This window comes from Ostrinia furnacalis, unplaced genomic scaffold (assembly GCF_004193835.3).
Source record: "Ostrinia furnacalis isolate ACB-3 unplaced genomic scaffold, ASM419383v2 OfSCF0738, whole genome shotgun sequence".
NCBI classification, from domain to species: Eukaryota; Metazoa; Arthropoda; class Insecta; order Lepidoptera; family Crambidae; genus Ostrinia; species Ostrinia furnacalis.
Window position 1 is genome coordinate 59,623 of NW_021130977.1, and position 12,612 is coordinate 72,234.

A 12,612-nucleotide genomic window follows, 5' to 3' on the forward strand; every position below is an offset into this window, starting at 1 on the left:
CAATGAACGAAAATATTTACAATATAGAAAATATCATTAATGTCTCTATCATTATAATTTGATGAGAAAAAGCAAGTATTAAAGTATTAAAACTTAGTCGGATAATTAGATCTCATGATTAGCTAATTGACTACACTGTTTCATGATAAACATAATTGGCTGGTTAATTATTAGATAGAGCAAATCAGAAATTGTAATTATAGTAATTATGCTATACATCCTATATGGGGTGGGGATTATAATAGCTCAATCTTATGAGAGACAGTATTGAATACGAGTACTTACATTACATTACATACATTTCATAAATGATACAACTTCTAATAATGATAATAATTAATCGTTCGCAGTAAGAAAGGAGAGATTGTTATTTCGAAAAAAGCTGTCTAGTTCTTTTTAGAAACTCATTTTTAGTCTCAAATTCATGTCAATTTTGCAGTAACTCTGAGAATACGAAAATTCTATTACGCGTACAAAAACCAAAGTGTTAGATCCATTCAAAAATATTCCCACATTCATTCATTCGCAGTAAAAATAACTGAAAGCAAAATTTGTACAAATTGGACTATTTTGAAAACAACAATACGGACACAGATGCTATTCTTATAGAAACTGCGGCGGCCATTATCTAGATAATGGTGGTTATCATCACGAAACAAGTTAATCTTTCGACTTTGAAAGTTAGAAACGTTTTCAACGTTTCGTTCTTAGAATATTATACAACAATTAACGTCATAATAATTATTAATATGACTTATAATTTTTAAATAATCGAATTTGGTATACTAAATTTATTTGAAACTAAACTTCCTACGAACTTAATTATAATTACTCGTATTGCAATTATGGATTTTAATTAATTATACTATCAAATTGTAACTATTTGTTATGAAATTAATACGAAAAGCTTTGCGATGATGAATACACAAAAGAAAGTAAAACTGATCATATTATGTTTCTTTTATTACAGCCACTCCAATACATCACCAGAGACAGCTAAAGTGGAAAGTAAAAACATAGCAAATCGCAAAAGGAAATTATACAAATTACACGCATGTTTTCACTGTGATTTCATTGTATGAGGCGTTTGAAGAAACTCATTAAGATGGCAACGATAAACTGGACGAGTTTATGACAATTGCGAATAAGGAATGAGACAATTAACATGGTTATGTAAGAATTTGTTGCAATGAATAATTTGATAGACCTATCAGAGAGGCCAGCAAGTGAAAATTCAATGCTGTCGAATAGTGACGAGTGATGTCCCTCAAGAATACACAAATTATAAACGAACCTTGAAAAAGACAGTCATTTCTACAAATTGGGTGCGTGAACGTGTCAATTATCTCCAATAAAATTGAGTGTTACGTATTAAAGCACATACTACCATAAGAACCATACTGGTATTAGATGAAAGGAAAAGTAAATTTTATCCGTGAATCACCAGGGAAGATTACGAAACGCATATTTGAGTAACAAATGGATGCTCGACCAATAAAAGATGTAAAATTTGAAGTCAACGGAATTGATGATTTTGTAACGGCAGTTAAAATGTTCGGTGAACCTTTGGAAAGGTTAAAGCATGAGATGCGGAAATTAAACATGGTGCTCTTGTAATTTGAAATGAGCGCTTTTACAAGGAACGTGACCAAGAATGGGACTACGGCTCGGAACATAGTTCAAGATTTAATGACGTCACGGTCTGAAGAAGAAAGAGCTGGATTCGTCACGAATTGCTGTTGAAGGCTGGACAAATGAGTTTGACTGGTAAGTGATTACAATTTCTATTCCTCGTTAATAAAGCTTATTTTGCGAAAATTTTAATATAGAGCGAACAGCGCCTGCAGATCTAAATACTTAATGGATTTTCTATTGTTTTTGTTCACAAACCTACTTATTAATGTAGCCTAGCATCTCCTTAGGATTACGTCTATTGTCTATTGTGTACACAATCTACAATGTGTGATATAACATGTAACATATTAACTATTTTTACAAGTCATTCTACTTAGTAGCTTTGCAAGTCTTGTCGCAATAGTTAATGTTACCAAAACTGCTTTATTTTTGTCAGCAAGTGCATAATAACGAATTCAAATTCACGAGTACTTTCAAAGATATGCTTTTGAGAAAGTTTTAGATATAATCAGTTGGAAGAAACATTTGTCCTGAGTTGAGATTTTATTATCATTTGGAAAGTAGATCATTTGCGTCCTTTTCTCATGATGTGAGAATTTCATTTTCACCAGTCTGTTTAACTTCCATGGTTCAATCAAATGTTAGTGACATTTGTATCGAGAGTTACACCATGAATTTTTTTGAGTTTACTTTAGTTCATCTGGTTACATTATGGTCAGTACTACTGTACCGAAATCGAGAATAATATTATGAGTACCGTAATAATAGCGTCTAATAGGTAATTTAATAATTTCTGTAATGCAGTAACTATTCAAAGATAAAAAAGCTTAAAGTATAATAATGTTTGTTATGAAGCTATCAAACAAAATTATCTGTTCTATCGATTTATCTCTCGGAGCATCAAACGTCAGTAGTACCTACCTGCTTAACAAAATAAGTAAAAGTTACACTTAGTTACACAATCTCGAAGGGACACCTAAAAACTCTGACAATTTAGCTGACTGCAAAAAGTGCCCAAATCGATCATAGAATTGTAAAGTCACTTTCTATGTTCCAGCTAATTTGATTTCAAACTGACGATTCATAAAATCACTAGTTTGATATTGAGCTTAACTATGCAAACTGAAAAACCAAATATGGTTTTCAAAACTCTCATTTTGATTCTACCATTATTTATTAACGCGAATGCTTATAAGTCTGTGTTTTTTACATTTTGAACGACGAACTAATTCCAATTAATAAAACTAGGAAATAAGTCGATCCTATTAGAGGCTTATAAATTACTAAAATCTCAAAAAGAGGCAAAATACAGCACAAAAATGTAGAGTGTTTGTAATCACAATATGTACCTACGTAGACGAAATAAGTAATGTTTTTATATCAGACTGAGCGACTGACCGCGAGTAAAATCAAGAGAATACATAAATTCTGCGTGCAAGCAACTGAATTCGATAAATTTACCAACTAATCATGAGCTAATTAGTTTCGTTCAGGCATCCATTTGACTTGAATCAAATGAACGCATACTAAAATAAAATGCGACTATTGCCAATACATCTTTGTCGCTTAAGAATTATTTTCTAGTTTACAATACTCATAATATTTTGTCGTTATTACTCTAAGGGCCGATTTTTCAATCGTTGGATAACTTTTAACTGAAGAATAAGTTTGGTACATTGACAGCTTCAGTATGGAAAATATGTCAAAATGACAAGTTTATTCTTCAGATAAAAGTTATCCGACGATTGAAAAATCAGCCCTAAATCTCCAGAAGATTTAAATTCTGAATAATTCCAAAAAATGTTCAGAAAATAACAAAAAATATGTACGGAATTTTGTATCAAAGAGGCGCTTTTATTAGCAATATTTTAGTTTTTTTCCTAAACAATGTTTATTCTGCGTTTGTGATAGTTGCCAAGTTTAAGTCAGAGGTTAAATCTCAGTCGTGCGCAATAATCAGCCAGTTTAGGCAGATATTTTATATCTTTTTTCTACCTAAACCGCTCTCGTTGGACCGACGATCTGGTGAAGGTCGCGAGAAGCACCTGGATGTGTTCAGGGTGTGATTGTGTCAGTTCCTGACTGACGCAGAATGTGTAATTGTGCACGTTTCAAAATGCTCACTTCCAAAAATGCGCACTTTTCCATAGTTAAATCTGAAAAGTTTGTTTGTACAATAATTTTAGTGATACATAGAAAAGTGAAAATTTTGCGAAGTGCTCATTCTGCGTCAAACCCGTTCAGTGCAGGATCATCATTATCATCATCATTGTGCCGGACGGTATGGGGTAGCAACCCTGTGCGGACCCTGAATACCGTACGCCGACACGGCGCGATGCGGGGTGCAGCGCGAGCGGGAGAGCGAGACGAAGGGGGCGGGGAGCGCAGAAATAATAACGCTGGTTGTGGTGGTTGAGACCGGTTCCTCGGAGCATTTTTTTTTTTTTTTTTTTTTTTNTCCACTGCTAAACATAGGCCTCCCCCAATGCTTTATTTTCCATCAGTGCAGGACCGGTCGTTGTCAAAGGATTAGTGGAGTAGGAGTGATATCTACTTCTCAAAAAAGTATTCCCCTTTGTCCAGCAGTAGATATCACTGGTTGATATGAACGAACGAACTAAATAAGCTCTCGTTGTAATCCGTTGAAAGCCACGTTAGTACGATGAGCATGGCCATTTACGAGAAAACCAGGAGTTACAGACGTTAAAACATTTATGTATGTTACGGCGGCTGGCCGTTTGCTAGACATTTTATGTTAGTAGGTTAGTTGGAATCATTAATAAATATCAAGCAATACTTTTAACACAATGTAGGCTTATTTATTAAAAGAGCGGTAATTGCAATGATGCGCACCATTTGTACTTATTAATTAACGAGTAATGAGGCTACAAACCAATTTAATAAGGTAGATTCCTTATTATATGGTTTGTAGCCACATCCTAAACACATTACCTTAGCCCCATTTACTGGTATAATGTTAATATGTTAACGAAAACTGTATTTATTGTATCATGGTATTCCAATGCAATTCAGTATTTATGCATTTGTCATCATGGCCTGATACAAATTCGATTTAAAACAGACTCGTAGTTACTTTGGTAGTTCAAATTAGTAAAAATCACTGCAAAAAATCTTGCGCGAAATATTTGATCCACTGTGAAAAATGGTACAAACAAATGTCAACCGGTTCCATGGAAAGTGCTGGGTTGGATTCTACTCGCTTTCATGGAGTAATTTGCTTTTTATTGTGTCACGATTGCGACCATCGGGGAATGTGATGGTGATGTTTATGTGATCGTTAGGCGGATTTAATGGTTACATTGTTTGTGGTGGTGAGCGGGTTAAGTGTAACGTTAACTTTTGTATTACACAAAATCCTGAATTGTCACATCACAGAATTAATTTATAGATTTTCCAAGTTATAGTATCTTGACAAACCGGGACCGGGACAAACTTGACCTTCATTGGTTGGGTTTTTGTGACGGTCAAGCTGTAGATCCTGGCTACACAGGAGTTGCAGTGGTGGGAACGAGAGGTGGGAATAGTCCCGTTTTATAGTACCTTGAGCTTAGAGAAATTTTAATTATCTGTAGATCGCTTCAGTCAAATGACGTCCACTGCTGAAAAAAGGCCTCCCCCAAGGATTTTCATCCAGGTAGGTACTTAAGGTCACACCTTCACCAGATCTTTGGTCCACCTAGTGGGAGGCCTGCCCACACTACGTCTTCCAGCCCGTGGTCACCAATAGAGAACTAAGTCGTATCTAAGTTGTAGAGAGATTTAATTGCAACAGTCTCAGGCTGTGCACCATCCAGCAGTTTAACAAACGTCAAAAATCAAACTCCATACAAAAAGCACCGGTTATCGTTAAAGTTACAGTCAAAGCTAGGTGGTGCAACTCAGCTTCTGAATGTTAGATAGTAATTAATCGTTTGTAAATCTTCTTGACTTTCTGCTATTGCTTGCATATTATAAATATCTCTGTTATATTATTATCAATAACCCAAGGATAATAAAATTAAAAATCAGTTTTTAATCAAAGATGAAAGTATTGGCCTTAACAGGTTTCCACCTTGCACCTAATTGGATTGCTTGTACAAGCTAATTGAGAAAAAGCGAGTTCATAAAACATACGCTATAAACATTGAAGTAATATTTACATTATAACTCAATGGCTATAAATAAATTATCTATTAGGTGTTGCAGGAGATAATTTGCGATAAGCTTTTGGAAGTGGATAATACTAATTCCGTCGGTACCCGCTGCTAATATGAAAACCTATATTGGAAATTAGTCGATAAAATCTCTTTCAATATCCTAACCTAATAAACATGATATAGTTTTTACATTTCTATTTTGCGATCGTGGAATTATTTTAAGTAAATAAATACTTATGATAGAATAAATATTATTACATAACTTATTAGTTCAGCCTATTTTTACTAAATTAATTAAATAAAATTTATCTAATTTAGATAGATACCTCTATTTTACTCACATAACTGAGCATGAACCTATTTATTTATACAAAGATGCATATATCTAAAAGTTTAAAAGCTTTTTAACAATATCCCAAAAAATGAAAGCTCGGTTTGTGACCCACGTTCCAATTTAGTGAATTATTGAATTATTTTACAATTTGTTTTATTATTTATACTTTTCCATAAAATCTGGACATAGAGCTAAGGATGGAGATGTAACGTCATCTGTAAAATATCGCGTAAACGTTAAAGCGCCATCTAGCCACCAAACTTGAAACTTAATTGCGTACCAATATCAAGACGTGAGCTGCTGTGAATGCTATTGAAGCAGTGCGTGATGTCGACGCTAGGTGGCAGTAAAGCATACTTACATGTTTGTAAGCGAAAACATTCACAACCCAAGTTCAACCATCACACAACGAGTGTTTTGTTAGTTTCTCGCTGATTGTAATTGGAAATAGGTACTTAATAGTAGCTTAATCATGTACACAATGGTAACCATACTAAAATATGACAAGCAAATAAATAAATAAAATAAGTAGAGTTCTACGAGGGTATTCATACAAGCATTTTACTGAGATTTTAACCTGAAAATTATTCTTTTTTTGATTTTTTAAACTCGTATTATGTATGTACCTCATGAGGGTAAGGTCTTAAAGTAATCTGAGGGTTCATGTGCTACAGGTAGAGTCCAGTTGGATAAATTTTTATAAAATGGGAGTTTATCGGAGTGATAAGATAGAGTTATGACAGTATGTGATGTCAATAATCTATTAATCTATACTTCTATACTAATATTATAAATGCGAAAGTAACTCCGTCTGTCTGTCTTGCTTTCACGCATAAACCACTGAAACGATTTGATGAAATTTAGTATAGAGATAGTTTGAGTCCCGGGAAAGGACATAGGATAGTTTTTATCCCGGTTTTTGAAACAGTAAAGTTTGCGCGCGGTAAAGTTTTTCTGTGACAGACAAAATTCTACGTGGGCGAAGCCGCGGGCGGAAAGTTAGGTCATAATAATAAAATTAACTGTATTATTATAATCTGCATATAAATCAAAATAATAAACACCTATCATAATGCAGTATAAAATCTTTTCATTAAACAATGAACAAAAACATTCACTTACTCAAATAAACAAGCCCATCTAACCAGTTAACTAATTTACGGTTTTAATTCGTATGTATTTTGTAAATAAATGCCACATTCCGGAAACATCCCAAATACATCCTGATGAGATGAACCTGCGTACGCGCCGACGCGACGTACTGGTGAGATGGGCGTCGGACGTTGTATAGGTGCATTACAGTGTAGTGGAGAGCAGTGAGTCTAAATTGAATGAAAACTGATAAAATTGGCATATAATCTGGTAGTGATTTTTTATAGAATAAGATAAGATAATACACTGGTATTATCTTCAGATTTGACGGAGTTCCGTGATCTAGTAGGTACCTAAGGTTTTGAACTTAACATAATAAAGCTCATTAAAAGTTTAAGGGTACCTGACAAACTTTTACCAATTTGCATTACACAACGTAATACCGCAAATATTAAGGTACGAAATTAATTAATTAACTATTGATAAAGTTGAAAATGATTTAAAAATAAAATATTAGCATTTAAAAAGGTAACAGATACTATATTTGGAAATAAATTTTTCTTTCACATTATTGTTTTAAAAGCAATTCCACCATTATTCTTATATTGCCTATAAAATACACTTGTATATCTTTAGGTATTATTTATGGCTCTGACACGTGCCCAAATCGAATTACACGTAAAACCTACGTGTACATGCATAATTTTAAAGACCTGTTAATTGAGTTTACCGTCTAGAGATAATATGACTACATAAACGTAAGAACTTCTTGTAAAATGTCACTCATTTTAAAGCATAGCTTGAGTTGAAAATGAAAATATGGGTTGAATGACATGTCTCCTACCAGAAATGAATACAGTTCTTATAGACTGATATGATCATAATGTTGAAATTTTGGGTCACTTTTGAATCCCATTTCTGATTATCACTGAACTGATTTATATGAAATGGTATAGTAGATACCTAATTCAACATAAACATAGGATAGTTTTATCCCGATTTTTTAAAGGGAGACACACACAAAGTCTTTTAGTGATAGGCCGGTTATTCACGCGAGTGAAGCCACTGGTAAAAGCTAGTATATTTTATAGTACGTGTTCATATAGGTGTACATGAGACAGTATTATTGTTATATTCGCCCTCATTCAGTCAATCACAAAGAATTTACATACGCATAGCGCAGTGAAAAGACAGGTTCACTGTCAATTTGTCACACCTAATATACTGGTTGTGTCTACACTGTGGCTATACGTATGTATAACAAGAAAACACTCGAGGAAGTAGACCACCGTCCCGTTATGCCGTTTAGTCCGTCAGTCTGTCCGTGCGGTTAGTGAACGACGCGCGACTCTGTCTTAGTTATCGTGATCGTTATAGGGGGTGAACTTTGTTTTTGATCACGGTAAGTTTGTTTTTTTAATTTGGATTTTGACCCACTGCTGGACAAAAGCGTTCCATATTTTTTAGAATTAGATACATCAGTGGCGCTTTTCGATTTTTTTTAATACATTAGTGAATTTAAAAAACTTATTTACTGTCAATTTTTATAACTCAATCAATCAATTGAAATAAATAAATAAATATCCTTGGACATTTTAAACTACGCTTCTAGTCCCAAACTAAGCAAAGCTTGTACTATGGGTACTAGACAACGGATATAAACATACTTAAATACTTTTTATTGTAAATAAATACTTATTATACATAAATAAAAACGGTTTCAATGTAAAAGCTTTCAAAAGTTTATAAAAGCTGTCGCATCGGAAGAAAGCTCTACAAAAAGAGCTCGCCGACGAGACCGGTTGTATTAAGATAAACAAAACTAAAACTACAACCTTTTTCTTAAGTTTCAGCTTTCTCCAGCAGTGAGCTTCGATTTACCTACTTTATAAGTACTGTTATTAATTTGACGTATTCTTTTAAATTGTTGTGTTTATAAGCTTCGTAAACTTCTTGTTTGTTTGAATAATCCAAAGTACTGACCTATACCAATGAATTTCTATTTAGGAATTTTATTGTTGTTCCATTATATGACCTAAAATAAGAATATGAGAAAGACAATCTCAAAACTTAGGCTTTAGGCTTAAAATTTAGGCTTGCGAATTATGTACCTAGAATACGTTTCTTTCCTATAAGCTCTGCCCTAAAATCCACTGAGCAAATAATAACTACGTTTTAGACTTTACACTTTCGAACTACGTCTTAAACGTGAATGTGTCTTCTTTGATACGACAGGTAGTAAAATACGTCTAGAACTTCCTATAAGTAGTTCCTATAGCCTGAGGTAATACCTTCCACGCAGGTCCTAAGTTGTCATTAAGGTAACGGAGCGTTGCTAACGGTCGTTGCGTTAGTCTTTATTGTTGCTCTATTTCTTGTGGCGACGTTTTTGAATTGAAAAACATGTATTCAATGAAAGTACTGCTATGTGTATGGAGAACCTAAGCTCAGCTTCTAAGACTATAAGATTGATGAGGACTTTGCCACAGATTGATGAGGACTTTTGCCACAGGCTAAAGGCTGAATATTTTTCTTCAAGTCAACACTGGTACAGCATTTGCCACGATAGAAGCTTGTCAATTTGTCTTATTACCAGTAAAGGAACTTTACTACCGTTCACTGCCAAAATGATCAATCGCAGATACCTAACTTGTCACTCTTTTACAAAATATGTACTCTTCGTAAGTCTACATTTCTATTCCATGTCGTATCATGTGCATACTGCTTGCTATGTAATGTAATGTGTTTTGTTAAATAAATAACTTCTTTTTCTAAGATTAATCTCAATTCAGCTGCACTGACATTGTCATCATCATCATCATTTCAGCCATAGTACGTCCACTGCTGAACATAGGCCTCCCCCAATGCTTTCCATGTTGATCGATTGGTAGCGGCCTGCGTTCAGCGCTTCCCCGCTACCTTTATGATGTCGTCAGTCCACCTTGTGGGTGTTGTCATAGATCATCATAAATTATCCACTCTTCAGAATCTATGTCTATGGTATTTTTCATCGAAAACATCAACACCCTGTATTTAATTTTACCACCACAACTTATCATTTTACCTTATCTATGTCTAGATACATACATAAAGGATAAATTTATTTATTTAAATTCTGGAGTTTCAATCTCAACTGTTACAAGAGTGGTGGGTGTATCATTATGGTCAACATGACAGAACTCACTTAGGAATACATAAGTAAACCTGTTGAAAATCATTATCATGATAGAAGTATAATGTATTATCTCAGAGGCTAATCTTCCATAATACTGCAAACCATAATAAGAACATGATTCAATAAAGATGGATGCTACTCTCATTTTGTTACATCCACATTTCCATTATGGTTTTGCAATAAATTATTGAGCAGGTATTGAATGTAATACCTATTTCGTTTTGCAAATCGTTAGTTACCAAAAAACTTCATATCATTTTTCGTTTGTTATGGTTCAGCTCTATAAGAGCCAATATAGATTTTCCAGTAGTAATAAATATTATATTCGGCCATATTGATATCGTCAGAGTACGTTGTCTAGAAACGTGAGCATTACGGTTATCTAGCGTGCGCGCACGCACTGAATTCTTGACATTGTACCGGTGCAAGGTAGACTGCAGTGGATTGAGAACTGTCAAAACTAAATTCACTTGGAAAAGCTTAATTTGTTTAATTTGGATATAACACTTCATGGTATTATCAAGCACCAATGTTACTCGTTGGATGCAGGCCGCTACCAGCCGGTCATTATGGAAAACATTTGGGGAGGTGTGTTTTTAGCTGCGAACGCGACGTCGTATGGTTGAAATGATGATCATGATGCTGGTGAATGTTACTCGTACATAATAATATTACACCACAGATCTGCTCAACTTGTTTCATCACCTTTTGCTTAAAATCCCATAATTTGAGAATTTGTTTTCATCAAAGTGTAGTGCAGTGTACACCAAATCTTCCATTTGCTTCTGGAGAATTAGAGTGGTTTGTGCTCAATAAGTACAGGTAGTAGAGACCAAGTGACCTCATCAGGTCACTTGGTCTATAATACTTGGTCGTAATAATATGCCATTAGAGCCATTTTGGTACTGACATTTGCATTTTCTGTGTTTCTGATACGACCCCCAATATACCCATTCTAAATAAACATTATCGATGTACAAACTATTGCCAAATATGATTTGCAATTTTTGAGATGTTTACTTACTTTTACTAATGTTCAATGGTACTTAAAATCATTTGGTACATTTGTTTATATTGCAGTTTGCAATATGTTACTAATTTTTGTGTTTACTTTATCGTTCAACTGTTAATAACACACGTCACAAAAACTAAAGGGTTTATAAGTATTTTTTCGACACATTCTACAAAAAACGTAAACGAATTCGGATACACTTCAAATATATTTGACTCGTTTCTGTAAGTAGGGTATGAAGTGCGTAGTACCATAAAATTTACACCTCTGAGTAAAATGAAAAGTTTAGTACCTACTACTGACGTAAGCAAACAATGTCACCGAACTTAAAAACGTTATTTTGTATTAGTGTACTACTTACCTACTATTTACAAAAACAATACTGCGAAAGTGCTTATTGAAAAATGTAAGTGAGTAGAAATAGTAATTTCTATGAAATTATTAGCTCTATAGCAGTTGTATCATCAATTCTTCCGGAGTTATTGGCTTCGTATGTGAATGACCTATAAATTTTTCCACTTTACAGAAAAGATAGATACGAGTTGTAAAATAAATCAAATTATTCAGAAGGATGTAAGTAACTGTAGCGAATATTCTAAAATTAATTAAAGATTGCTTTTTGGGTCTACCAGATAAACTAAGGAAAAGAAAGAAACAAATCTACTGGGATGGAATTGAATAGTCCAGGGTTTATTTGTTTGAATATTCAAATCGAAAAAAAAATGTTTTTAGAGTCGGTGATTCCTCGACCTAACATTGTTACAAAATAAGAATTTTATTTCAGAAATAAATATTTTATGCTAAGATTTTTAACGTCTACATTATGTAAGTCTTACAAAGTTATTAATTGATTTGGGTTCATAGTTTAACAACGTAAATTGTTGTGGACTCTACATTGTTGATTGTTTTGAGTTGTTTGTGACTATTGTTTGTTTTGCTTTAATCTTTTGATTGCATCAAAGAAACAGCGGCATTGTCTTTGATTAAAAATAAACTATAACTAAAATATATTTTGTGTAAATATTAACGTAGATCAAACCCCTTCTTTAATCAATAAGGCGAAACAAATACATATAGTAGATTTTATTGACTTTATATAGAAAGATAGTTCTAGAATCAAGGTAAACCTACTGGGTTCAGGTGAAAGTGAAGACTTAGACTCAACAACAACAAACAGGCGCCACACTTAGGTACTTAGGGCTGTATA

At 33.7% G+C, this 12,612-nt stretch overlaps 1 protein-coding gene across 2 annotated transcripts in view; it reads left to right on the forward strand.

Moving 5' to 3' along the window:
• Window positions 1-12,612, forward strand: part of LOC114349939 (uncharacterized) — a 40,294-nt gene that overhangs the window by 10,464 nt on the left and 17,218 nt on the right. Inside the window, exon 2 of one of the 2 annotated variants that reach the window (XM_028300537.1) lies at window positions 971-1,767. The gene's annotated coding sequence lies outside the window, so the exon portion shown is untranslated. Of the gene's footprint in view, window positions 1-970; window positions 1,768-8,535; window positions 8,621-12,612 lie in introns of those variants that run through there. The other variant, XM_028300536.1, reaches the window with a different exon arrangement.